At 35.9% G+C, this 26853-nt stretch overlaps 1 protein-coding gene across 10 annotated transcripts in view; it reads left to right on the top strand.

Annotated features, from left to right (window-relative positions):
* Positions 1-26853, top strand: part of ZBTB20 (zinc finger and BTB domain containing 20) — an 819533-nt gene that overhangs the window by 525997 nt on the left and 266683 nt on the right. For 4 of the 10 annotated variants that reach the window (XM_027525072.1, XM_027524598.1, XM_027525218.1 and 1 more), the window contains one exon: positions 12918-13017. The exons of 5 other annotated variants lie outside the window; for them this stretch is intronic. The gene's annotated coding sequence lies outside the window, so the exon portion shown is untranslated. Of the gene's footprint in view, positions 1-9311; positions 12188-12917; positions 13018-26853 lie in introns of all 10 variants that reach the window. One more of the 10 variants, XM_027524672.1, reaches the window with a different exon arrangement.

Here is a 26853-nt window from a genome sequence, read left to right as displayed (position 1 = left end):
GAAATGTGTCTTTAGTACTGTCAGTAAGACTCATCTGCTGGACTAAGAACTTACCCTCCTTTTGCTCTGAACTCAGAATTTTATGAGCATACATTGTTCTTTATTTATGTTCTTTATTGTATATTATGTGTTTAATGTTAGACACTAATCCTTTCTAGGGCAGAGCAAGAAACAGGAATAAGATGAGAACATAGGATTAGCCTTCAGAATTTATAGTTACGAACAGGAGGAATTTTGTTTTCTTTTGGATCATTTTTAGACATTCTTTGGAAATGTATTTGAAATTTGGTGGGCTATAATTTAGCCATCTCTTTTCATTAATAGTAAAATGTTCTCTTGCCTAAAGCAGGAAAGATTTGGGTTCTTCTTCCTTAGAAATCCCAGCAACTTCTTCAGCTCTTTTCTTTCCTGGTGTATATTTTGTTTACTCTCATAGAGTGACATGAGAACAAATGAGAACAGTGGGACCAAATTGCTGGGAATATGTCTGACCCTACTGCAGCATGAAAGACACATATATTACCTCTTCTGCCTTGGCTACCCCTGCCAAAAAAGACATAGCTGCCTGACTATATGGCTGTAATCAACTGAACAGTCGATAGGGTTGTTTAAAAGGTCTATCTTTTATACATATATATATATATATATATATGCTCTTTTTTAACTTCTTTCCCCATAGAGGCTATTACAGAGTATTAAGTAGAGCTCCCTCTATTATACAGTAGGTCCTTATTACTTACCTATTTTATATGTGGTAGTGTGTATGTGTCAATCCCAATCTTCTAATTTATCCTCCCTCTTTATCCCCCAGTGATAAGTTTATTTTCTACCTCTGTTACTCTATTTCTGTTTTGTAGATAAGTTCCTTTGTATATTCCACATATAAGCAGTATCATGTGATATTTGTCTTTCTGTGTCTAACTTATTCCACTCAATATGACAATCTCTACATCCATCTATGTTGCTGCAAATAGCATTATTTTGTTCTTTTTTCTGGCTGCGTAATATTCCATTGTAGATGGGTATCATATCTTCCTCTGTTGATGGTCATTTACTTTGTTACACACCTGAAATTAACACAACATTATAAATAAACTATACCCCAATAAAAATTGAAAAAAATAAAATCACATTATTAACCTAACAATCAAAATATAAAAATAAAACCTTTTTTTAATTAAAAAAAGTTTATCTTAACATAAATTCAAATCCATTCTTATTATGTAGATGAGCTTTGTTGATGCTTCCATGATGCCTTATTGCTAGGTACCGCTAAACTAGAGAACCACAACCCCCACCCCAAAAGGCAGCAGAAGTAAATGGCCCATCTAGTTCCAGCCACAAAGTTACCTTTATTCAGACATCTGCCCTCCTCTATTTTTGGCCAATAAACTGTCATTTTTATTTTTAGTTTATTAGTGACTGAATGGAGAAGGCAATGGCACCCCACTCCAGTACTCTTGCCTTGAAAATCCCATGGACGGAGAAGCCTGGTAGGCTGCAGTCCATGGGGTCTCAAAGAGTCGGACATGACTGAGTGACTTCCCTTTCACTTTTCACTTTCACGCATTGGAAAAGGAAATGGCAACCCACTCCAGTGTTCTTGCCTGGAGAATCCCAGGGACAGGGGAGCCTGGTGGGCTGCCATCTATGGGGTCGCACAGAGTCGGACACGACTGAAGCGACTTAGCAGCAGCAGCAGCAGCAGCGACTGAATGATTTTATAATGACTACTGCTTCTGCCTTCCTAAAAATCTGCTTGCTAACTTTTAACTCAAAGTAAGAGGTGTTATTATTACCAAAGGAGTGCTTTTCAGTACTCACCTTGAGATCTACTTTTCAAAAGGGTAGAGGGAGGGAAATAATACCAAATTTCTGAGAATATTTATGAGAATGGGGATCATTGCTTTTGAAAGCCACTGCTTTTGAAATAATCATATGTTCCTCCATAATGAAAGTGTTCTCTTACCCAATAATTATAAAGCAGTTTCTACTCATGTAATAGTGGCTCAGAAGTGACCTGCTTAACTAGCAGTCATGGACCCAGAGACCATCCATGTACCCCAAAGTGATGAATGTTGAGTTATTTCTGTGAATCTCTTGGAACTGAATGTTGGGAGTGGAATACCTTGGGTATAAGAATATATTATGCTGTTTAGAAAATATATAATGTAGATTTTTAAAGAATAAAATTCTGTAAAGAATATATGGGTCAAAATAGACAATAGATTAGATGAAATAATAGATTAGACTAAATATACTATTTTGGAGAAAGTTTCTCTATAAATTTAATAAGTGAGCTGCTTAATAACAACAGTATTATATTTACATTCAATGAAATTCAAAATTAAAGTCATGATAGAAATTCAGACTCTTACATAAATGGTGCTCTGTGACCTGGAAAACAAATTTACAGTTACCAAAGGAGAAATGGGTGGGGGAGGAATAAATAAGGAGTTTGAGATTAGCAGATACAAATGATTATATATAAAATCAATAAACAATGTTGTACTGTATAGAACAGGGAACTATATTCAATATCCTATTATATACTACAGTGGAAAAGAATATATGTGTATATATGCACATAACTGAATTACTTTGCTATACACCAAAAACTAACACAGCGTTGTAAATCAACTATAGTTCGATTTAAAAAGAGTGACGCTCTGTGGCTGACCACCCAAGAAACAGTTATGGTCTAGCTCACCTTTCTGGTTTGTGAATGATGATACCTTTATATTTACCTTCACTGTCTCTTCTTGCCGAAATGAAACTCACTATTTGGGAAACTACCATTTACAACCATTTAATACTACTATCATGGAGAAGGAAATGGCAACCCACTCCAGTATTCTTGCCTGGAGAATCCCAAGGACAGAGGAGACTGGTGGGCTGCCATCTATGGGGTCGCACAGAGTCGGACACAACTAAAGCAACTTAGCAGCAGCAGCAGCAGCAGCAATACTACTGTCTGCAAGTTATAAACATGGAAGTCTAACCTATGTGCAATAAACTATCCCAGGAAGGCCTTGGTAAAACGTATTTGGTAATCCTTTGACAATAGCAGGACTCTAGGTATTAACCATCTTAAGGCCATGCTGTATAATACTTTGTCTTCTTTCTGAGTCCAATGAGAGCTTTGGTGAACTAAGGCAAAGCTAGAGTTATGATCTGACTCCATGTAAATGGCAGAACTTTTGGTTTTGTCTTAAATGACAAGCAAACAAAAACCATTTCTAAACTGCTAATTTGATGCTAAGAACTTCAGAATTCTCAGTAGTCAATATGGAAAAATGCAGAAATGGTATGTCATCTTGGATTCTGTATTTTTACTACCTTGATTAATAGACACATGTTTTCCAGTATTAACAAATCCAGTGTATTCTAAATCATTGGTAGCAGCATTTCAAAAATCTTAAAAAAAAATGAATTTTAGTGTAAAATTATATTTTAAGGAGGAATAGTCAGGGAAGAGTGAAGCAAAATCCCATGAGCAATGGGACACCAGGAATTCTAAACAGTTAGCTGTAAATCACTGTTTTAGATGTCAGACAGGGAATGCATGCTTTGAAAGTAAAGTGCTTTTATGCACAGTTTCCAAATAACAACAGTTTAAGACGTAGATATAACCATCCACTTTAGAAAAAAGATAGTCATTTGAAATTAACATTCCCTAAAACAGAAAAGCAACAGAATGTTGTTAAATAAAAGGTAATGTTAATATTCTTCAGGAAGAAAAATAAGCATCACAAGTGGCAACTCATCCCCCTCTCTCATCATTCATATCTGAGTTCATATAGACATGTTGGTTTGCACATCTTTACTAAACTAACACCACATACTTAAATATGAATATCCACGTTTTTTCTTCTCTTTACAGTTGTCTTCTTTCTCTATAAATTCGTTTCATACAAAGAAAGGCTTATAACTTTGTTTTTAAATCTTCTTGCAAGTCATATTTTCCATTATCTATGATGGTTTGGTAAATATCACTGATGGACTGAAAATAAAGAATGGCTAGTTGCAAGGGAAAAACAACATCTAGAAGCAGAGCATAGAAAGTTAATCAAGAGTATAAAATGCAAAACTGAGATTTAAGCATAGTTATAATAGTTGATTATGTAAGAAACATGAAGAATATTGATGTTTCTACTATTTCCTCTATGCATAGATCATACACTTTATCATGTTTGTTTGAAATGCAACTGAAATTAGATATGAACACCTTGGAGAGAAAATGTTATTAAACCCCTCCCAGTAAAATTTAAAATTAAAGGCATCGAAGCAACCTAAATTGCTTATCCATTCATTAATGGATGAATGGATAAAGAAGATGTGGTATATATATACAACGGAATATTACTCAGCCATGAAAAAGAATGACGTAATGCCACTTGCAGCAACATGGATGGATCTAGAGACTGTCATACTGAGTAGAGAAAGTTACACAGAGAAAGACACACATCATATGACATCGCTTATATGTGAAATTTTTTTTAAAATGGTACAAATGAACTTATTTACAAAACAGAAGCAGAGTCACAGATGTAGAAAACAAACTTATGGTTATCAGTGGGAGATAAGGGGAGGGATAAACTGGGAGATGGGGATCGACATGTATACGGTGTGTGTAGGTACACAGTCATGTCTGACTCTTTGCAACCCCATGGACTGCAGCCTGCCTGGCTCCTCTGTTCATGGAATTTTCCAGGCAAGAATATTGGAGTGGGTTGCCATTTTCTACTCCAGACATATACACACTACTATATATAAAATAGATAACTGAAGAGGACCTGCTGTATAGCACATGGAAACTCTACTCATTGCTCTGTAATGACCTACATGGGGAAAGAATCTAAAAAGGTGGATATATGTATAGCAGATTCACTTTGCTGTTTACCTGAAACTAACACAACACTGTAAACCAGCTATACTAAAATAAAATTAATTTTGAAAAAAAATATTTAAGGGGAAGTCAAAACATTGAGATTGTTTCATCTTTTAGAAGAAAAGGAAGGTTGAGATAGTGAGCTGAGACTAGTTTTTTTTAAGCAAGTTATGGGAAGTAAGAAATAAGACTTTCTTTTCTTCACTGAGGCCGCATAGTGATGAAATAGGCTTACACTGCAACAGAACATGTTTAGGTTTGAAAATGAGGTAGACTCTTAATAGTGAGGCTTCTAAACACTGAAAGAGAAGTTCTGGGTTTGTCTTCTTGAAAGTGCTTAAACCTAAACAGGATAAACTCTCATCTTTATGGAATATTCTAAACGTGTCAAAAAGGGAAGGAGCGCCTTTTCTAGGTGATTCTCACGATTCAGGACTTTCTTTTTCTCTCTCTTTTTAAAATCACTATTACTCAGAAACAAACACTGCTAAAAAGTCACCAGCACTACTAAATGTTCTTGGCCAAAGGACAGAAAAAGGACACTTCCGAAAGCAACAGAAGTGCCACCAATGTCTTAGTGGAGAATTCTCAGGAATTTCCCTGTGCTACCCTTTGTTCCATATGATCACAGATATAACCGTCACACTATGTTGCCATTATTGCCTATAATAATTGATTTACTATAAACTTGGAATTGTGGGTACAGCTGCTGAAACAACTACTTGTGAACAAAGAGATTAGAACTTAGTGTTCGGTGTTCTGTAAAGAGGTACAGTAGACTTTTAGTGGAAAAGTTAGCACATTTCACTCTCTGCTTTTTGCTCTCAGTATTCAAAGTCAGACTCATTTCTATTAAATCATTCCCTTCCTGTGACACTAAGTATTTCTGATTCATCTCCAGAAATATGAAACCAATGTGTGTTGGTGGTATTTGCTTAAGAAATAAGGGAAGAAGTCCAGAGTATACAAGGAGGAAAAAAAATATATCCCCAATTTAAAAGAAAAAAAAAAAACAAACATATAGCTTACCTCTTCCTACCTGCCATGTTCTCTTCTAGGAACTAGAGATGCATGGATAAATGTGCCCATTGCTAAAGAGTGATCACAGACAGGAATGAGAAGCAGACATAGAAATAGAGACCTAGGGCGTGAAGAGATGGGAGTTGGTGAGAAGGAAGGTGAAGAGTACTGTATAGATATGCCCAGGACATTTCTGTTCTATGCCTATGATCTTGGTATAATTATCAATAGAGTCCTTTTACCCTCAAAAAGTGGCCTTGTTTGGAGAGTAAACTCTATGGTCACCCTATAAATAGCTGTAGCTGTCAAGTCTGCCTGAGGTGGTCTAGAAAGATCTTCCCCAGGATAGGGCAGAAAATCAAAGAGATTAAGAATGCTTTGCCATTTCTGTTACCTACATCCAAAAAGAAATTATAAAACTGGGTAGACTGACTGCCTTTCTTTTCTCCCAGGGTTGACAGAGGGCTAAAAAAGCTATTTAAGTTCTGTGTGGTGAGAGAAGAGGGACAAGGCAGAAAGATGATCTAAACCCCCTTGTTTGTATATGAAATGCACGAGAGTTGTCATTAAATGAATCATTAAATTACGAATTCCCAGAAGCTTTCAGGATTGGAGGACATGGTAAAAAAAAAAGAACTAGAAGCCATGATGGGGAATTTTAGAAAGACATGTTAAGATTTAATAAAAGGAAGAAGATTTTGTAAAAACAGAAGTCCTAGAGCAGGATTGGGTTGCCCGTGAGGTTAAGCGCACCGTGTCCCTGGTGGTGTGCAACAGGGACTGAATGGCCCCAGCAAGCAAACTCAGGCACCAGGTCAAGACTCAGACCACAGGACTTTAGGGTCCTTTACACATTGCCCTGAGATTTTATGATTCTGCATGATGCATGGTGTCTTTTTGAGTAGCTTTTAAGTAAGAATCTTGTGCTTGGGGAAGTATAAATACCAGGAAACTAAAAGTTTGTGTAAGCTAAAACTTCTTATGATCCAGTCTGAACACACACTAAAAACGGACCAAGGAAAGCCACTGCAGATCTCACTGAGCTCATTCTTTGCTACTCGTTCAAGGTAAGCAGCCGTTAGAGGTGTAATACTCAGAAGACGTGCCTCACTCAGACCTCCACCTCTCGGACTCATTTTGAGATAGAACAGCTGCAGTCTTGCTAACCAGTTTGATTTGCATAGCTCTGAGTTACATAGGGAAAACCTGTGGCAAAGCTATCATTAAAGAGAAACAAAGCAGAAGACTGAACAAAGGCTACATTCTGTGCAAAGCTGGAAGTTTAGACTGTTTCAGTAATCCTTGTCATGGTAAGAAAGATGTCCGCCCCTCCCCCACACCTAAAAACAATAGCAGACAAGTGACAAAAGAAGTCTCCCTGGAGGTGACTTAGGAGCAAAGAGTAGGGTGAACTAGAGGCTATGCGTATGAAGAGAGAGAAAGAAGTTGGCATGGACACAGGGAGATGCAGCCAAACACCACCACACTCATGGCACAAAGATACGAATAGGTTAGAATCCCTTCCACCTCTTCCACAGTGCATTTCAGCCGGACTAGTTCAGGTCCAGGCAAAAGAAATGACATCTTGATGAAGCTCAGCTTTCCCAGAGGCCTAACAAGGATTGCAACACAGTTAAAGTCAGAATAATCTCACCAGGCCTTTTCCATCAAATTCTTGAATATCTACATTTTAAGATGAAAACATTTTCCAGTAAACTAGGGAGAAATGTCTTCTGCAGGCAGTGGAAGTGACTTTAGTTCTTTAGTGGTTAAGAGTATCAGGGCTTTGGATGAAGGGAAAATAGCGTCACACCTTTGCTACTTACAGATTTATGGTGAAGTATTTGAATTTCTCTAAAGTTTTAGTTTCCACAAGTGAAAAGAAATTGATAATACACACACCATGGAGCCATTGTAAAGATGATATTAGACATGTAAATTGTGTAATGCTTGTAGTGTCTGGGAAATTGATTATTAACAATAAAATTTTTATTCAGCAAGGACAATTATCCATTTCTGTAACATTCTTTAGTCATGCATACCAAGCTCTGCCTCATGTTTCATCATCACTTTCTCGCTGGTTCTTAACACTCTAACTGTTCCAGCTTTGACTTGCTTCCCTAGATATTGTAAGTGTCTGCCTTCTCGCTTCAGAACTTCATGCTTCCATGTTCTTCAAGAAGTATACCTAGAATCATTTAGAAATGTAGTGCCAATAATGGACAAAATTTGAAATCATTAGGAGAAATACATGGCTTTTAGGAAATACTGTTCTTGAGTTCTGAGGGCATTCTTCATGTTTTATGACATTGACCATGAGACAATTCATGGCAGGTAAACAAGGAATGAAAGTGAAGTCGCTCAGTCATGTCTGACTCTTTGCAACCCCATGGACTGTTAGCCTACCAGGCTTCTCAGTCCATGGGATTTTCCAGGCAAGAGTACTGGACTGGGTTGCCATTTCCTTCTCCAGGGGATCTTCCCAACCCAGGGATTGAACTTGGGTCTCCCGCATTGTAGGCAGACGCTTTACCCTCTGAGCCAGACGCTTTACCCTCTGAGCCACCAGGGATATTATTTTGTACCCTCCTCCTAGGAGGTTAAAATAACTTACTAAAAGTCACTCAGCAATCTCAGATGAAGAATCTAAGGAGACAGTCTTGAATTCTTGACCCAAAATCTGCCCTTTGCTATACAAAAGTCATCCTTGGTAGGATGATCCCAAGTATTAATTTTAGATTATGATATTACCTTTTGCCAAACACTTAAAACGTTTTCTGGATTTGGATAGGGCCTCCGGTTACCCTCAGAACTCGGGGAGAAGGCCATGTAAGTTCTCTTCTCAAAAGTTAAAGCAGTCCTTGTCACCAAGACTATCATATGTTAGATCACATGTCAGCGTCTGTGACACAGTCAGGCCTTGGCTTCTCAGGATCTACTCATTACAAGTGAGTTTATGGGCCTTGAAGCATATGGCCTTGATATATGATCTCAGAGCAAAAGAGCAAGGTATTTCAAGCTGGCCACAATTTTATTGACTCTTACAGGCTCGCTTTGTAGTCATTCCAATAAACTAGATGAGAAATTTCTGATGCTCCAAGCGATCCAGTCCCCAGGACTCCATTTCATGATTCAGAGTCCAACTAAACAACTCAAGAGTGCTTTTGTGTGACACTGTGACCACAGGGATAAATAATTGCTTAGTAATTCTCTTTGAGGCAGAAAATTCTAAACATGGAGAAACCATTTCCCCTTAATGGGAGCCAGAAATCCTGTAAGTGCTTGAAATGGCATTCACAAGTCTGAATGGTAAACAGATAAAAACAGGAGCGCACCAGTTGCACAAATGACTTGCTTGTCACAAACTTGTCATTGCAGTAATCTAACATTTCTTTCACAGAGCCCGATGGAAAGTATGGAACAAACAGGCCCTGCTGACGTTTTGGCTCTGCTAAGCCTTCCTCCAAGCTAAAGCATCTGCAGCATCTTCCTGTTCTAGACCCTTTATCTGCTGAAGTTAGCTGATACTGTGCATGTCAAAGAAATGTTTGACTATTGCATTAACAAGTTGATGACAAGCAAGTTATTCCTGCAACTGAAATGCTTCTGCTTTTAGCAGGCTGCCATTTTGACCTTCATCTTATTATACAGAAGAACCAGAACAGAGCAGAGCCCTGGGAACATTCAGTATTCCAGTATCGTTGCCCTAGACTTGAGACCACTGTCTAGGGCTTAGGTGTAGTGGTATAGTGAACATATCTGGCAGTTCCATCAAGTTTATATATGGGATTTTCTGGTAAAACATAAATGGTATAAACACATTGGACTGTCCCAAGATTTCCTATTACTGAAATAAAGTGAGCCACACAGAAATTCATTTCCTCCTCACCCCCTCCACCCCAAACACACACATGCTCATACACGGGTCTGTATATAAAATGTTAATACAAAAGTCCCTTCTTATCCTCAGTTCCACCTTCCCCAGTTTCAGTTTCAGTTAGCCACAGCCATCTGCAGTCTGAAAGCATTAAATGGAAAATTTCAGAAATAAACAGTTCATTAGTTTCAAATTGTGCACTGTTCTGAGTAGCATGATGAAATCTCCTGCCATTCCACCTGGGATGTGAATCATCCCTTTGTCCAGAGCACCCCACCAGTTACTCACTTAGTAGGCAGCTCGGTTATGAGATTGACCGAGACAGTACTCTGGTTCTTGTGTTGAAGTCACCCTACTTTACTTAATAATGGCCCCAATGCATAAGAGCGGTAATGCTGGCAAATCAATTATGCCAAAGAAAAGCTGTTAAGTGTTTCTTTTTGTTGAAAAGGTGAAAGTTCTCAACTTACTCAGGAAAAAAAAGTCGTATGCTGAGGTTACTAAGATCTATGGTAGGAATGAATCTCCTCTCAGCGAAATTGTGAAGAAGGAAAAAAGAAATTCATGCTAGTTCTGCTGTCGCACCTCAGACTGTAATTGCTGTGGCCACAGCGCACGATGATGCTTAGTGAAGATGGAAACGTCATTTGATTTGTACAGAAAGATATTTTGAGACAGAGAGATCACATTCATGTAACTTTTATTACAGTATATTGTTATATTGTTTCCATTTTATTATTGGGTGGTGTTAATCTCTTACTGTGCCTGATTTATAAATTACACTTTATCGTAGGTATGTATGTACAGCAAAAGCTATAGTGGATATGAGGTTTGGCACAATCAGTGGTTTAAGGCATCCACTGGGGTTCTTAGAACCTAGCTCCCTTGGATAAGAAGGGGGTACTGTAGCTGAAAGAGTTAATGAAAATTATAACCAGTTTTACACAGTTTTTGCCAGTTCTTGGATTTCCTCCTATCAGTAAGCTCTCCTCACCTGCTTCTCAAGTAGCATAACATCTGAACCAGTCTAAGCCTAATCAGAGCCACACCCTTATCCCCTAGAAAAAGAGCTGTGTCCTTCAGCCGCCTCACAGAAACCTGGGGCAGCCCTTTCTAAAACACCACCGGTTCATCTCCAACTTCAGCAGCCAGTAGGGAGTGCTCACACACTGTGCACTTTCTGTTTGAGAGGCCCTCCCCTGGCAGGGGAACCCACCCTTGGTGTTCCCTGAGTGTGTGTCTGGTGGGTCCCAGGCTTACCAGCGTGCAGCCAGAGCTAGAGCCTTAAACAGGAGCTTGGCCTGTTGCCCCCAAGCATTCTGCCTCTGCTGGTGCCTTAGGTGGATCAGCACTCGGAGCAATGGCGCTTTAGCCCCAAAGACTTAGGTCTTTTCATAAAGCGGAGCTTCGATTGTTCATCAAGGTGTCAGTCGCCCTGCATCCTTTCATACCTCTCTGTAAGGGTTAAGGGCAGTTGCTTGTGTCTTACCTGGTTTAAATGTTGACAGAAAATGCTGCATTCTCAGATTTTTTTTTCTGGTGGATGCCCCAGGTGCTTTCCTTTTGAAAAGTCTTGTGTAAAAATGATGATCATTGTTCAGCCACGAGAACTCAAATTTCTTGCCAAAGTAGTGATGGGGCTTAATTTTCTTTTAGATTTGGGAAACTGATCACAGTCCTGTCTCCCAGATGAAATGTTTAATTCCCATCCTAGGTATCTCAGACTGTAATCTATACCTCAGCCTCGTTACCTCAGAAGGCAGGTGGGAAAGGTATGTGAAGAGGGTCCTGCGTTTTACACAGTTAAGAATATTGCCCCAGGAAAAGGAAGTGAAGGTAGTTTGAAGTGGCAATTACATCTTCTGTCACAGAAAACATGTAAACAAACCATTGAATTTTAAAAGAAAGTTTAGTGACTTCTTTCTTGCTTTTTTTTTAAAGAGTTTCTTTCTTCCTTCTTAAAGTTCCTAATATGATTTCTGTAATGATTTTCTGTTTTCTTTCTTCATAGAACTTAAATGGCAAAGAAATGATATGCTATTTTTGATTCAGGAAAAAATAAAGATCTTTTTATATGGGAACTCTCTTTTTAAATATACGTTAGGAAATAGATAATGGTCACAAAAAAAAAAAAATGTTCTCTCTTCCTGTTCAGAGAGATAGATGATTAGTATATGTGCTTTTAATATATATTTACTTGCTTATCTGGTTGTTTGTTTATTTTAAGAAAGCAAGAAAGGAAGGAAGAAAACAAAAGCTCTTGTGCTGGAGTGATTTCCTTGGATTCATAGAATGTGGGACTGGAAACGAGCGTGACGATAGGGCTGTGCCTTTGTGTCACGTGTCCACTTCACAGATATGGACACTGAGACCAGACCTGTTTTATAACAGGAACAAAGGTAAACGCAACCGGGCTGTGGCAGAGCCAGACCTAAATCATGGTCTGACCTACAATCCGGCCAATATTCTCTCAGAAATTACATAATTTTTTAAAAACTTTTTCTTTTAAACAAAGAATGATTTACATTGGCGTGCTTAAATCTAACAGGATGTTTGCTTTTGGAAAAACTGTCTGTAAATTAGCTAAGCTAATTCAGGAATGTACAGTTGAACAGTTTTGAGACATTTCTTACCAAGCTATATTTTATCTGAGTCGTATAAGGAACCATTATAATTTCAATTATTTCTTTTCTCCTATAAGATTTCATAGAAACACTTTTCCTTTCCCATTTTGGCACCTGAAAACATGAATTTTTAAATGAATCTGTTTCTTTTATAAGTATTCATTTAAGTAGGTCATATTCTAGAATTCTTTGAGGTAAAAAAAAAAAAATCTTATCAGATTAAAAGAAATCTGTTTTTTATTCCCATTTTTAGCCACATACGAGTCGGTCCTTGTAATCATCGGTTTCAACAAAACATTAAGTTAAAACATCAATGTTTTTGTTTGTTTTGGTTCTTTCTGTTTAACACAATGGGAAAAAAATGCATTTACCTTTTTGCAGCTATAATAATTATATACTCCATTTTTCATTTATGCAAAACTTATTTTTGAGGGTTTCCTTTTTGTTTCATTTCTCTATTTTTGCATTTTCCAAACATCTGTACCGTGGCTGGTGGCGAGAGTAGCAGTGGCTGGCACTTTTCCTCCGCGCTTTGAGACAAAGAGAATTGGCTGGAATAAAACCTTGCTTTCCATACGGTTAACTTGAAATACAGCATTGAAAAGGTATTGTCTCTTTTTCTTTTCTGAAACCAGAGGTGAAGCCCAGAAACAAATAGCAATATTAATGCCAAACCACCTGTTGATTCACATCAGAAAATCCTTGGCAATCCCCCACTTCATGTTTGAAACACCTAAATGGATGACTGATCTTTATGCGTTGGTAGCATTGTATTCCTGGAGAATCCCAGGGACGGGGAAGCCTGGTGGGCTGCCGTCTATGGGGTCGCACAGAGTCGGACACGACTGAAGCGACTTGGCAGCAGCAGCATTGTATTAATACATGATGCTGGTCATTCACTTAAGAAAGCCTGGATTCTACACATAGTCAAAGAGTGAATTGAAAGTTTTGCTTTGACTCAACTAAATGATCACTTTGTAAGTACACTTGGCTGTGAAGTGTTTATTGATTCCTGGAACAGTTGGACCTAGTGTCATGGACAGTGAAGAGGAAAAGATGACACTAGTGTTTTCTTTTACCTTGATCAATTCTAGTTAGGAAAAGCAGTAGTCTGTCCTGTCATTTTTAATGTAAAATGTTTCATTATAATGTGAACATACAAGAATCCAGCACCCAAGTTAAACAAACCTCAATGTGGAAAATTTATTTCCAAACCTGTTTTTATCGTGTATTATTCTAAGTTATGTATAGTGAAGTACACAGATTAATTGTATAGCTTGATGAGATTTTATGTGAGTATACATCCATGCAACAATATTCAATCCAACATACAAAACATCCACAATACCTAGGGGAATCCCTCATGCCCCCTCACAGGCTATATCCTCCAAAACTTTAACAAAAGATTAAACACAGCACAACTCTTCTGATTCCTATCATCATGAATTAGTTCTACATAAGCCATACATTATGAGTTATAGAAAATGAACTTTACTGTATGTGTCACTAAAATCTGAGTCTCTAATTGTTAGACATTATTTCTGGTATTTCCCATTTGCCACCAAAATTGTACTTAACATTTTTGTACATGTTTGGAAGCAAAGGAGGAAATGCTAAACTGTAAGAAAAAAAATACATTTTTCAATTTTATGAAATAACGTCTTATTTTTTAAAGTTTAATAACTTTACTAAGAATTATGCAATGTTTCTTTTTAAAGTGGTAGTATCGATTTATATTCTCATTAGCAGTCTATGAGACCTTCTCCATATGCTTCACAACATTTGGAATGACCAAGGTTCTTACATTTTTGTCAGACTGAGGGGATTGAATAATATATCATTGAAAATGTTTTTCACTTATAAACCACTGGGATTTCCTCATGCGTGTTCATGCGTGTTGCCGGTTTATATCTTCACCTGTGTTTTGATTGAGTTATTTGTTTGGCTACTGTTGTTATGGACAGCTTTTGGTTTTGGTTTTGTAGTTGTTATAATACTCTGGATTCTCATCTTTTGAGCAATATAGATTGCAAATATCCTTTCCCAGTTTTTAGTTTTCTCTTTTAACTGTATATAGTGGCATTTATTTTTAAACCTTCTGATTTTAATGCAGTTAAGTTTATTGATGTTTTCCTTTATGGTTTGTCCTCTTGCTGCCACTGCTGCTGCGTCGTTTCAGTCGTGTCCGACTCATTTTAAAAACCCTTCAATATGACAAGATCCTTAAGAAACCTTCCTATATTTTTTTCTAACAGTTTTAAAGTTTTTTCTTTTACATTTAGATCTCTAATCTTCTTGGCATTTGTTTTTGTGTATGGTATCTTACATGCATCCTGTTTTTTTTTTTTTTTTCCTTGTGGGTAACACAGTCATCCCAGCACCATTTAACAAATTAGTCATCCTTACTCACTAATTTGTAATGCCTCTTTCACCTACATCAAATCTGTTTTTAGTATCTTTATTTAATCCAGTGGACTATTTCTCTATTCTTGTGCTATCACCAAAGTGCCTTAATTACCATTGCTTTATAATATTCTTATTATTTGGTAAGGTAAATCTCTCTACATTGTTCTTCCTTAAAATTCTTTTTGCTCCTCTTGGCCTTCTGCTATTCAATGTAAATTTTAGGGTTGTTTAGTCAAGTTTAGCAAAAGCCCTGTTGAATTTTATTTGTATTTACATTAACTTTAGATAGTAATCTAGAGGAGAATGGATATTCTTATGACACTGTGTCTTTTTAACATTGAGAGCTGTACTTGATGAGCTCTTCCTTCCAGTTCTATAATAATGTTTTATAATTTTCACCATAAATTGATCTTATTTGTTAGAATTCCTCTCATATAACTTAATTTTCATGATATTATGTATAAAATCTGTTTTCCACTTTATTGCTTATTTGTTAGTATTGGTGTATACTCAACAGCTTTGCTGAATTCTCTTACTAGTTCCACTGGCTAAACTGAAACTCTCCTAGGTTTTCTACATGGACATGTATATCATTAGCAAATAATTCCAATATATCTCTTAATTTTCAATTGCAATTTATCAACTAATTTTCAATTCAATTTATTTTTCCTGTCATATTGCATTACTGAGACCTCTATATACGTAGTAGTATACTACTAAGTCGCTTCAGTCATGTCCGACTCTGTTCGACCCCATAGACAGCAGCCCACCAGGCTCCCCCGTCCCTTGGATTCTTCAGGCAAGAACACTGAAGTGGGATGCCATTTCCTTCTCCAGAGATCTCTATATAGTGTGGAGTAAAAGCCATGACATTAGGAATGTTCTGTTTCATTCTTTACTGGAAATGTTCTGGAAATGTGATATTTGCTTGGGATTTTGATAACTCAAAATCATTATTGAAAAGTTCCCATCAGCTATTTAAAGTTTGCTAAGTATTTTTAATCAAGAATACTCAGGACTTCTCTGGTGGTCCGGTGGCTAAGACTCCATGCTCCCAGTACAGGGAGCCTGGGTTTGATCCCTGGTCAGGGAACAAGATCCCACATGCCACAACTAAGAGAGTTTGCTTGCCACAACTAAAGACCTGGTACAGCCAAATAAATAAATAAATATTAAAAAAAAAAAAAAGAATACTCATTGAATTTTATCTAATGCATTTTCTGCATCAATAAAATGATAAAATTTCCCACTAATATGTTAGTATTTTATGTGATATTAAGACATTTCTTAATAGTCAACATTTCTTACATTCCTGCAAAAAAAAACTTTTTTTACTTGGTCCTGGTGTGTTTTTAATCCAGTCTTGAGTTTAATTTGCTGACAACTTTCTATATATGTTTGCATGGGGAGATTAGTCTTTTCTTAAAATGTTTTTATAGACATTTGGTATTATGGTGATAGTAGCCCTGTAAAATAAGTTGAGCAACATTTCTCTCTTATTTTTTTCTATTTCTGAAACTATTTTTATATTATACAGATTACCTATTCTGAAGATTTGGTTAGATTTACCTCTAAAATCATCTGGACCTAATATTTTGTATTAGTAGGTGGTAGGTAGTGTAAGGTAGATGTTATATTATCATCAGTTCCTTTACTTCCATAGCTATTGCTTTATTCAAGTGTTATAGTTCTTCTTAAGTCAATTTTAAGGAGGTGTTTTTGGAAAATATACAATTAACAGTGAATCTACACTTCAAATTTATTTGTACAAAGCTCTTCATAAATTCTTATGATATTTAACTTTATCTGTAGACATGTTCCCTTCTTATTCCTAATATTATTTATATTAACCTCTTCTCTTCTTTTACTGGCTGTTAGACATTTTGTGTTTTATTTACTTTTTTCAAAAATTGTCTTTTGAGTTTGCTTATTGACTTGATTGTGTCTTTGCATTCTATATCATTACCTTATGCTTTTGTCAACATTACTTTTTCTTTTTATTTTATTATTTAGATCATTTTTTCTAGATTCCTGAGTTCATTTTTTCTCATTCAATTTTAATACTTTTTATTGTTTTTAAAATGAATCTGTCTCGAAATTCTCATTCAGGGTCTCATTAGCTGCATAACATGTCTTGATATATAGTTTTGTTTAATTTTAAATATTTTGTAATATCTCTTTTGATTTATTTTTAACCCTTAATTAGAACTGTATATTTCTAGGGACTTCACTCGTGGTCCAGTGTTTAAGATTCCATGCTTCCAGTGCAGGGGCACAGGTTTGATCCCCAGTCAGGGAAATAAGATCCCACATATCACGCATTGCAGCCAAAAAACAAACAAAAAAAAGTATATATTTCTACATGGCAAACATGTATTTACTCTATTTTTATTACTGATTCTGAATTCAATTCCATTATAATTAGATGTGTTTTATATAGTTTTGATTGAAAAAAAATTTTTTTTAATTCTTTTCTGACCTAGTACATGGATTTTATTGCTGGGCTTAAAGTTCATTGCAAATATACTCATTTTGAAATCATTATCAGACAATTCTATAAAATCAAATTTATCTGGAGTGAATATTCCAGTTATTAATTTTGTGGTTGTTTTGCATTCCTATAGACTAACAACAAAGGATCAGAAAGAGAAATTAAGGAACAATTCCATTTACCATCATATCAAAAGAATAAAATAGCTAGAAATGAACTTCCCTTGCTGTGTTTTAGAATTTTGTCTTGCAGGTTAATGTTGGTCATAAAGCTTTTTTGTCTTCCCTCTTGGCACTCTCTCTCTCTCATTTTTTCATACCTCCTTGACTGATGGTTTTCCAGTTGCCTCTATCTGCATTCCTGGCTTTCTCGTCCCAATCCAAATCTTATAATGGTGTCTTTAGCTTACCTTTAAGAATATTTGATCATGAGACTGAATCTATACCTTCATCCTTCCACCTTTCAGTGCCTGCAGCTCTGTCTAAGATATTGCCCCAGGCAGCAGATGGCCATATTTTTTACAGCCTCTTGTTGAAGTAGCAAAACAGACTTAGGTCCACCATTTCATATGGAACACTTTTGGCCCCATTACTCCAAAGACCTAGATTCCCAGCCACCTCTATGTGCTTCTCTATCCGGATTTCAGTAGGCTTATGGCTTCAGCCCTCCTCACTGTTTTTAGTTTCTTTGCAGAAATGGTTACTTTCTTCTTTTTAAGTCTCACTCTGCCTTTTTAGATTTTTTCATTTTGTATTGTATCCGTTTTTTCACTTATCAGTATATCTTGTATAACACTCCTTTGATTTTTACCTCTCTTTCATTTAGATACACCATTTTAAAACAAATATTACAAATAATATTTATTATTATTGATTATTTAGTGGTGCTGGGCACTGAACTTTATCAATATTGTTTTATTCAATCCTCTCTATATAGTCAGTTACTTTCATTCATGTTTTATAAACTAAGGAAATTGATATAAATAAGCTAAGTAAATTTCTCCTTAGGAAAGAGGTGATGACTAGTAAATGCAGAAGTAATATTTAAATTCAGTTTTCTCCACTACAAAACTAGTATTCTTAAAGTACTATTGTATGGTTAGATTTTGTGGAATTTTAAGCCTATGTTATGGTTTTTATTTTAATAATAAATTAATTGACTTAATATTTATTGTTGTAAAAAATGAGTATTTTCTATGTTATTCTGCCTTCTTGGTTCTGTCTTTTTCTCTATGGTATATAACTATTTTATTTGTTTGTTATTAGTATAGCAATTTAGAAGTTTTAAAGCAAAATTTATTTTTCTAATAATGAAGAGTACTATAAAATAATAAATAGTATATATTATTAGTAGATGTAATAGATAAATACTAAAATAATATTAGAAAAAGTAGCAGTTATTTTTTAAAATAAACTATTTTTTAATTATCGCTATTAAAGAAATCATATGCTGCATGAAATGAGAAATTTAGGGTGCTGCTTCTTCATTCCTCTCCTCCTACCCACTTTCTCAGTTTTTGTTATAATGCATTAGTCAGGTATAGATTATTATCCATCTCTGTGATATAGCTGTGGAGAGGATAATCACAGAAAGCTGGATCATTTCTTCAGTAATAGAGAGCTTCTGGTATATGCTTAAAAATGTTTGTTGAGTATGAAATGAATAGGCCTAGTTTGTGTGCACACACATTCACACAGAGAAAGAAAACATAGCTAAGATCTCTTTAGTGTCCTCTAGCACTGGATGACCCACCTATTCATTTAAACGTTGAATATTGTAACTGTTTAACTGCCATATGATTTAATAAATACTCTTTCTGTCAATTTAGTTGGGCAAACACATGCTTTTAAATCAACCCTTTACAATCAATGAGCTTCTATCCAAGTTAGTTCAAGTCATAGCTATTCCCACATCTACCCCTTCTGCCCTACCCTATCCCTCTAAATAATTAGTATATTTGGCAACTCCCAGTCTCACAACCCATTCTCCTACAAAACAGTTTGTGTTGTTTACTATTTAAATAGAGGCACATTGACGTAGTTCTTTTTAGGGTAGTTCTTATAATCCCCAATTATTGTCAGAGGAAATTCTTTATAGAAGTTGCTAGGAAAATTGGATTTTCCATTGAATACCACTAGATATTAGCACTCCAGTATTCTTGCCTGGAGAATCCCAGGGATGGGGGAGCCTGGTGGGCTGCCATCTCTGGGGTTGCACAGAGTCGGACACGACTGAAGTGACTTAGCAGCAGCAGCAGCAGCAGCAGATATTAGCAAGAAACTTAATGATGATCTGCAATATGCTAGAATAAAAACACCATGCTTCTATTGTAGCAAAGCAGATTAAGTAAAACAATATAGATTAACAAGAAGAAAGCAAACTAGTATAAACTGGGTCATTTGCTGATGTGCAAATTTTATGAAAATTTTAATAACACATTTGATCAATTTATAAGTACATTATTCATGTTTATAAGAACACTCAACCCTTCTATGTGATATGATTTTAACAATCTTTTGTCCATAAGAACAGATTGAAATTAAATGGGTTTCCTAGCTGTTTCTATTCTTTAAATTATACAAATGATTTTTTTATTATTCCCTACTTAAAGGCATTGAACTAGGAATTGGGAGACTTGGTTTCTAGTCCCAGTTCTATCATTTAACTAGCTCTATGACTTTGAGTAATTTATTGAACTCTGAGTCAGTTTCTTCACTTATAAACATAAAAAGTTGGGCTTCAAGCTCTGTAAATCCCCTTTCAAGACTCATATCTAGTATTCAATATTGGGTGCATGTGTCTCTGTATACTCACATATATGTACTCACATATATAAAGTTAACTGCATATAAGTTCCATATCTCAATAACCTATGTTAATCAACAGAATTCATAAGGACATAGCCAAGAATGGGATTAATTTCCCCCTGAAGATGGCAGTTGAATTTAGCTAATAGATAAATAATAACTGGGAGTTAATGTAGGATCTTAATCAGGACTGACATGACAACAGCAGTATTTTCAGAAGTACTGTTAGGCAGCAGTGTGCAGAATGCATCAGAATGGAAGAAATATGAACTACAGACTAGGCAGACATGATGTCCAGGTTCAGGATTAGGTGAGGAGAGTCTACAGTATAGTGACAGCATCAGAAATGAAATGGAAGCAAAAGATAAGAAGGTACTGAGATGTTCAGTACCTATTTGTTCAAAAAAATCTAAGAAGATTATAAAAAGAAAAATTATGAAAGAGGAAATGCAGTTGATAAACATATGAAAAAATATTTTAACTCACTAGTACTCAAAGACATGATTTATAAAAACTAATCTTTAATGCTGATAAATGTACAGTAAAACTGTCATTCATATAATAGTAATTGTGGGGGGTCATGTGTTGACACCAAATTCTGCAAGGTAATAGGCATTATATTATCAAGAAACTTTCTTTAAAAATGTATCTTTTGGCCCAGTCATTTAATTTCTAGGAATTTATCTACAGGAACCTGAAATTCAAAGATTTGTGTACAAAGACCTATTCATCACAATGTCATTTATAAAAGTAAAAGAAGAGAAAATCTTAAATATTTAATCAAATAAATTATTAAGCAAATTATGGAACATATGTATATATTATTTGTATAAAGTTATTAACTACAGTTATTAATTTTAAAATATTTTAAATGTTAATTTACTAGGAAATGTTCATGAAACATTGTAACTGAAAATGCCTGATCCAAAAGAAACTTGTATACCTGACATGGTCCCAAATTATCAATAGAAAAATGAATGAAAGTATTTGGTTACATCAAAGGAAATACATTAAAATGTGAATAATACTAGTACCTCCTCTGTATGATGGAATGAAGTGATATTTTATTTCTTCTTTTCCTTAACTTTTCTAAATATTCTGAAAATACTCTAATGGTTAGAAAAGTAAAAAATTTTAAGCAAACAGTAAATAATGCAAATAAAAATAATTCCAAATCTGATAATATTTCAGCTTGAGAAAAGAACACATGTCTATTATTTATCACTTCATAAAGGATTAAAATGTCTTCCTTTTCCAATTTATTAAGCTTTTGAAGTACTTGAGATATCAATTTTTAGAATCTTATCATCTAAAATATGATATATATTTTCTAAATCATATCATATACTTTCTATTGCCCAGTGTTTCCCAGAGTTTCTTTTTTCCTTTCTTTCTTTTTTCGGATTCTTGAACATTTGCCTTAGGTTATCAGCCTGTGCTTTCACATTCCAGAACCTCATTTTTTTAGTCCATCAATCAGCTCTGACATTAATATGCTCAGGTCACATCTGCATGTATATGAGCTTATCTCAAGGGAAGAAATCTTGAGTACTCTTTGTTTTCAACTGTTTTTAACTTCTAAATTTCTCATATTGTAAAAATTTCATAATCCAATAATAGCATTTTAAGTAACTGAAACAGATGAAAACAAAGGACATAGCCAATATGTATCTATAGGTCACTTTTATTGAGTGGCATGACCTACTACTGATAACATTTATCAGGCATCCATCTCAGAAGGAAAATTTCAGCTGCTTTATGTAAGAATGAATAAACATAATGACTAACTTGGCTTTGTACCCAGAATTTAGCCAAAAAAGAAACCCGGTTGGATGCCAGAAAGAATAAACCACATAAAGTTTTATCAGCCCAAAGTACACAAGTAACTCAGTCTGCCCTTTTTCTAACAAAACTATATAAGTAAAAATGTAATCTTAAAAAATCAAAATTCCTTACACTGGCCAATGGCTAAGTGCTAGAATAACTAAAAATTTCCAGACCACACCCTTTTTGCTTTCTGCCCAGAGAAGAACCATTGTCTTTCTAACTCAGGCCTCCACTGAGCACAAGGTAAACCAGAACCAGTTGCATACATGCTCATCTCTTTTTTCTGAACTGTAAACCTGGTGAAGGCAGAGGCTTTGTCCTATTTATCTTTTATACCTCAGGTTTTGGCAAGATGCATAATTGTTGAATGAATTAATCAAAGATCAGCAATTTAGTTTAGATGATTTTAGTAATTATAAAAATACAGAGGAGAAGAGTTACTTGAATACAAATGCTGACGTCCTATGTATTATAATAAATAACCAATTTTATTAGTATTTAGGCACTTTACCTCATTTACAGTAATGTTACCATTTTATTTTAGGTACTTAACACCCTTTACAATGATGTTACCACCAAATCATGAACATCTTTGAAAGTAAACACCTTTCAAGAATGTATTTTTCCACAAGGCTAAGAGCTAAAGAGTTAAAACTTAGGAACTCTTGCAATAATCAGTGTGACATTCAAAACAAAAAATTATTACATCTCTCTGAATCTCAGTTTCCTCATCTGAAAGATGGGAATAGTAATAATACTTAAGTTACAATCCTTATTGTAGGGATCAGATGAGATGGTTCATATTAAACATGACTGTCTAGCCTTTGGGCTATTGTCACTACCATTAATGCCTCCCAGGTCAGCTATTTGTACCTGCACATATATCTTGACAACTGGGACAGAAGGAACAAAGGTATACTAGCATTCTATCCCTGGGTGTAGAATCAGAGAACTGCATCAGTTCAGTTCAGTTCAGTTCGGTCACTCAGTCGTGTCCGACTCTTTGCGACCCCATGAATCACAGCACGCCAGGCCTCCCTGTCCATCACCATCTCCCAGAGTTCATTCAAACTCACGTCCATCGAGTCGTTGATGCCATCCAGCCGTCTCATCCTCTGTGGTCCCCTTCTCCTCCTGCCTGCAATCCCTTCCATCATCAGAGTCTTTTCCAATGAGTCAACTCTTCGCATGAGGTGGCCAAAGTACTGGAGTTTCAGCTTTAGCATCGGTCCTTCCAATGAACATAAGCCAGTGCTTTTCAGGCTTCAGTAGCCTAAGAATTACTTGGGAAGCTTGTTTAAAATGTAGATCTTTGAGTTCCACCTCAAGAGATACTCATTCAGTTTAGTTGCTCTAGGGTGAAACTCTGAAATGTCTTTTTAGTATATTCCTCAGGAGATTCCGATGCAGGTGGCTCCAGACCAAGCCCTAAGTGACCTTGACATGATAATTCCATCCCAGCCTCGATCATGGATTCCCTCCAGTCCATGGCTTCATTCCTCAGGACTCAGTCTGTCTGCTTCATCCTGTGTGGCTTCACTAGTCCCACCCCTCACCTCAGCCACTAACAGCAGAAGAGAATAGAAAGATAGGATCAATTGGGAAAACTTGAGTAGCTGCAGTTAATTATCTGTTATTTTGTATTCTTTGCACTAATGATATTCTGCATTAGTCCAAAAGTGAGCAGACTTGAGAAGTAAGCTTGAATTTAAGAATGATCATTTTCCCCAGGTAACTATAGAATGACTAACTATAGTGAAGTTTATCCCTTTTTTTTAACTGAAATTGCTATCTATAGAACTTAGACGAATAAGCACAATTGAAGTGCAAAGTGTTAAATGCATGCTTTGATTTAGTCAATGCATTTGCACATTGAAGTAATTAGGATATATTTAAAAGCACTCTGCTTACAATACTTCACTCTCCATTTCCTACAAATCAAATTAGTGAGGGGTAGATTTGATTTTGACATCATTTTGAAAATATTTTCTTTTTCTTTTTTTAATTTTCTTAGAGTTACATTTTTACAAAGTTCAATACACAACCGACTGTGACTAAATTCATAAAAACCAAACAAAAAGTCCAAAGTGAAGGAAAATGAAAAACAGCACAGGGTAATATGCAGTAGAACAATGTAAATCAGACCTCAAATATAGTTGTAATAACACACCTTATCCGTGTCTGATCAATTAACAACAAATACTTATGCAGATAGCAAATAGCTCATTCTTTGATCGAGAGCCCCAAATTTAATTATTCATCTCAGTCCAAATAAATATGAAAAGGCAGCCAACTCTTAGAAAGATCTTAACCATCTCCTGTTTTCATCATACTATATGTAATGCAATGAATGAATGTGAAGAAAGAATATGAAGATTGTTTTCCTTGTTTGTTAACAAAGCATTCAAGCAGGATTATTTATTTTTGAATAGATTTGGCAGAACCAAGACATGTTTATGGAGCTATGTTTCACAGACAAACCCAAGTTTAAATCCCAGCTCTGCACACTGTATTATCTTTGACAAATTATTTCACCCTCCTCAGCCTCGGTTTTCACATATGTAAAATGAGGGTAATAATATCCATATTGCAAAATCATTTTCTTATCATGCAATATTATATTGAAAGTGTTTATGATTTAATATGCATGCAATAAGTGGCAGTTATTAGTATTAATTCAAGAAGAAAGTTTGAAGGAATAAGAACCTAAAATCCTCAGAAGAAAAAAAATACTAAAAAAAATATTCTGTATTCTCACTTCCCCAGAGACTATTTACTGATTTTAATCCTACAATTTTATCAGGATTACTACAGGAAGGATTGTTTTGCCTTTATAATCTTCTTGCCACCCAAATTGCTGTTCTTAATGTACATCAGTGACCTCAAAATACATGTTGATAAATACCCTTTGTACAACTGAAGTGCACATTTGAATGACTATAATTTTTAATCTCAATTATTATCAGAGTCTTTTGCTGACAATAAATAGCACTTTGAACTGGGCACAGGTTAGATAAGTCTAATTCCCCTTATTTTTTTCTATACTACATTTATAGTTTTAGAAGTATACATGGTAATGCACAGAAGTGAAGGGGCGATGGAATGGACAAGAATAGTAGACTCATTGGGGCTTCTTAGGAAACAAAGATGGTGTCCTGTTCTGCCTTGTCTTATGTATAGAATTCATTAAATGTTTGTTGAAACAAGGAAAAACAAAATGCTAAGAAAATACTTGGATAACATCAAGGAGCTGACTCAGAAGTCATAGGTGCAGGTAGGAGGCAAAGAGCTGAAGACTTATTTACGGACATCAGTACTCCCTCAGTTAGATTCCATGTGGAATATCAGCCATTTATACTCAGAGCCACTAATTCTTAGCTGGAGGAAGCAGCTAACCTAGGAACAGTAACTGATCTTCAGTCAGAGAGCCATGACACAACCTTCACTTCAGAGCTAGATAGAGCCATGGAGATTTTCTAATCCAAGGGCCTCATTGTTCAGCTAAGAGAATATAATGACTTACTCAAACACATGTTGGCAAGGTTTGTTGATGTTCAAACTTTGATTTCCTGACTCTGGTCCAATTCATTTTATCTTGTAGTGTGCTGCCTTTGTGTCCCCCACTATCTCCCAGAGGGTTCCTATATATCCACTGTGGCTCCTCTTTCTATGACCAAGGCCATGCAAGGAAGCATTCAGCAATGCCTCTGATGACAGTCATCTCATCTATTATGGCATTTTCCATAGACCCTATAAAGCCATAATAAAGAGATTCTTCCTTATCTTTTAATTCAATTTTTATCAAGAAATAATCTTCATTGAGTTATTATTAACCATTAACAGCTCATCCAAATTACTTAGCTCCTTTTTAAATAATCGTTAGCTGATGCTGAAGGGAATGGAGAAGAAAGAACCATTATAATTTGAGGAGAGAGTGGAGTTCTGTCCTTTGGGTGTTATCCAGGGGAAGGCAAGGCCAGGTGGGCTGTGACCAGGGGCGTCCAGAGTACCTAGGAAGTCACTCAAGGATTTGAATCTTAGAAAAGGAGAGGGGAGATGAGAAGAGGTGAAGGAATAGAAGAAAGAGGAAGGACAAGAGGAGATGGTTCTGCAGCTAAACTTAATACTGTGGTCTTCTGGTTCATTGCCTACTATATTAGTCCCTACTGTGCTCAATGGAAAAGCTTTGTGTTCAGGTCAGTTGTGTCCTGTTAGAATTTATTTATATTGCCACTGTCAAGTAATGACTAGAATTCCTTGAATCCAGTATTAATGACAGCCATAAAAGGAGAAATAAAGCTTTCCGTAGGTAAATATCTCCACCTAAAGAATGGAGAAGTGTTGATGGGCTGTTGATGGTGAGTCAAATTGGCATACCAGGAATTTTTATAAATGGTTTTCCCATGCCTCACTGAATTTGTAGCTGAGACTTTAGTTGTATACCAGCTGTGCGTGCAAAATCTCATAATTATTCTTACTGTATTAAGCATTTTATAGCAATTTTAGCTCTAAAATGCTATGCAATAGTTTTTATGCAAGCGTACCAGACATGTAAGCTGTTCCAATGAAAACATTTCCTTTCATTTAGACACGTGGTTTTAGGTTTCCAAACTTAGCTCTTTGCATTGATGGAAGAATCTTTAGGAAAGCCATCAGGTTTTTTGGAGGGAGAAGGGGAGGCAGTTGGATGTTCTTGCACATACTTTATTTCTTCAAGCAGCCTTATCAGAAAAGGGGCATTTCATTAATTGTACATTACTGATATTAGTAAATACTGCTGCTGAGTACTGGCTCCCCCACAGTCTGTCCTGTTGAGAAAGGCACTGAAGAGGAAGCGAGGGTTATCTCTGCATCCCTCTGGGGTATAATGACAAGCAGGCAGAAGGACTTGGACTTAACCTCTCTGCAGA

This window comes from Bos indicus x Bos taurus, chromosome 1 (assembly GCF_003369695.1).
Source record: "Bos indicus x Bos taurus breed Angus x Brahman F1 hybrid chromosome 1, Bos_hybrid_MaternalHap_v2.0, whole genome shotgun sequence".
NCBI classification, from domain to species: Eukaryota; Metazoa; Chordata; class Mammalia; order Artiodactyla; family Bovidae; genus Bos; species Bos indicus x Bos taurus.
This window is presented reverse-complemented; position numbering and strand designations above follow the sequence as displayed.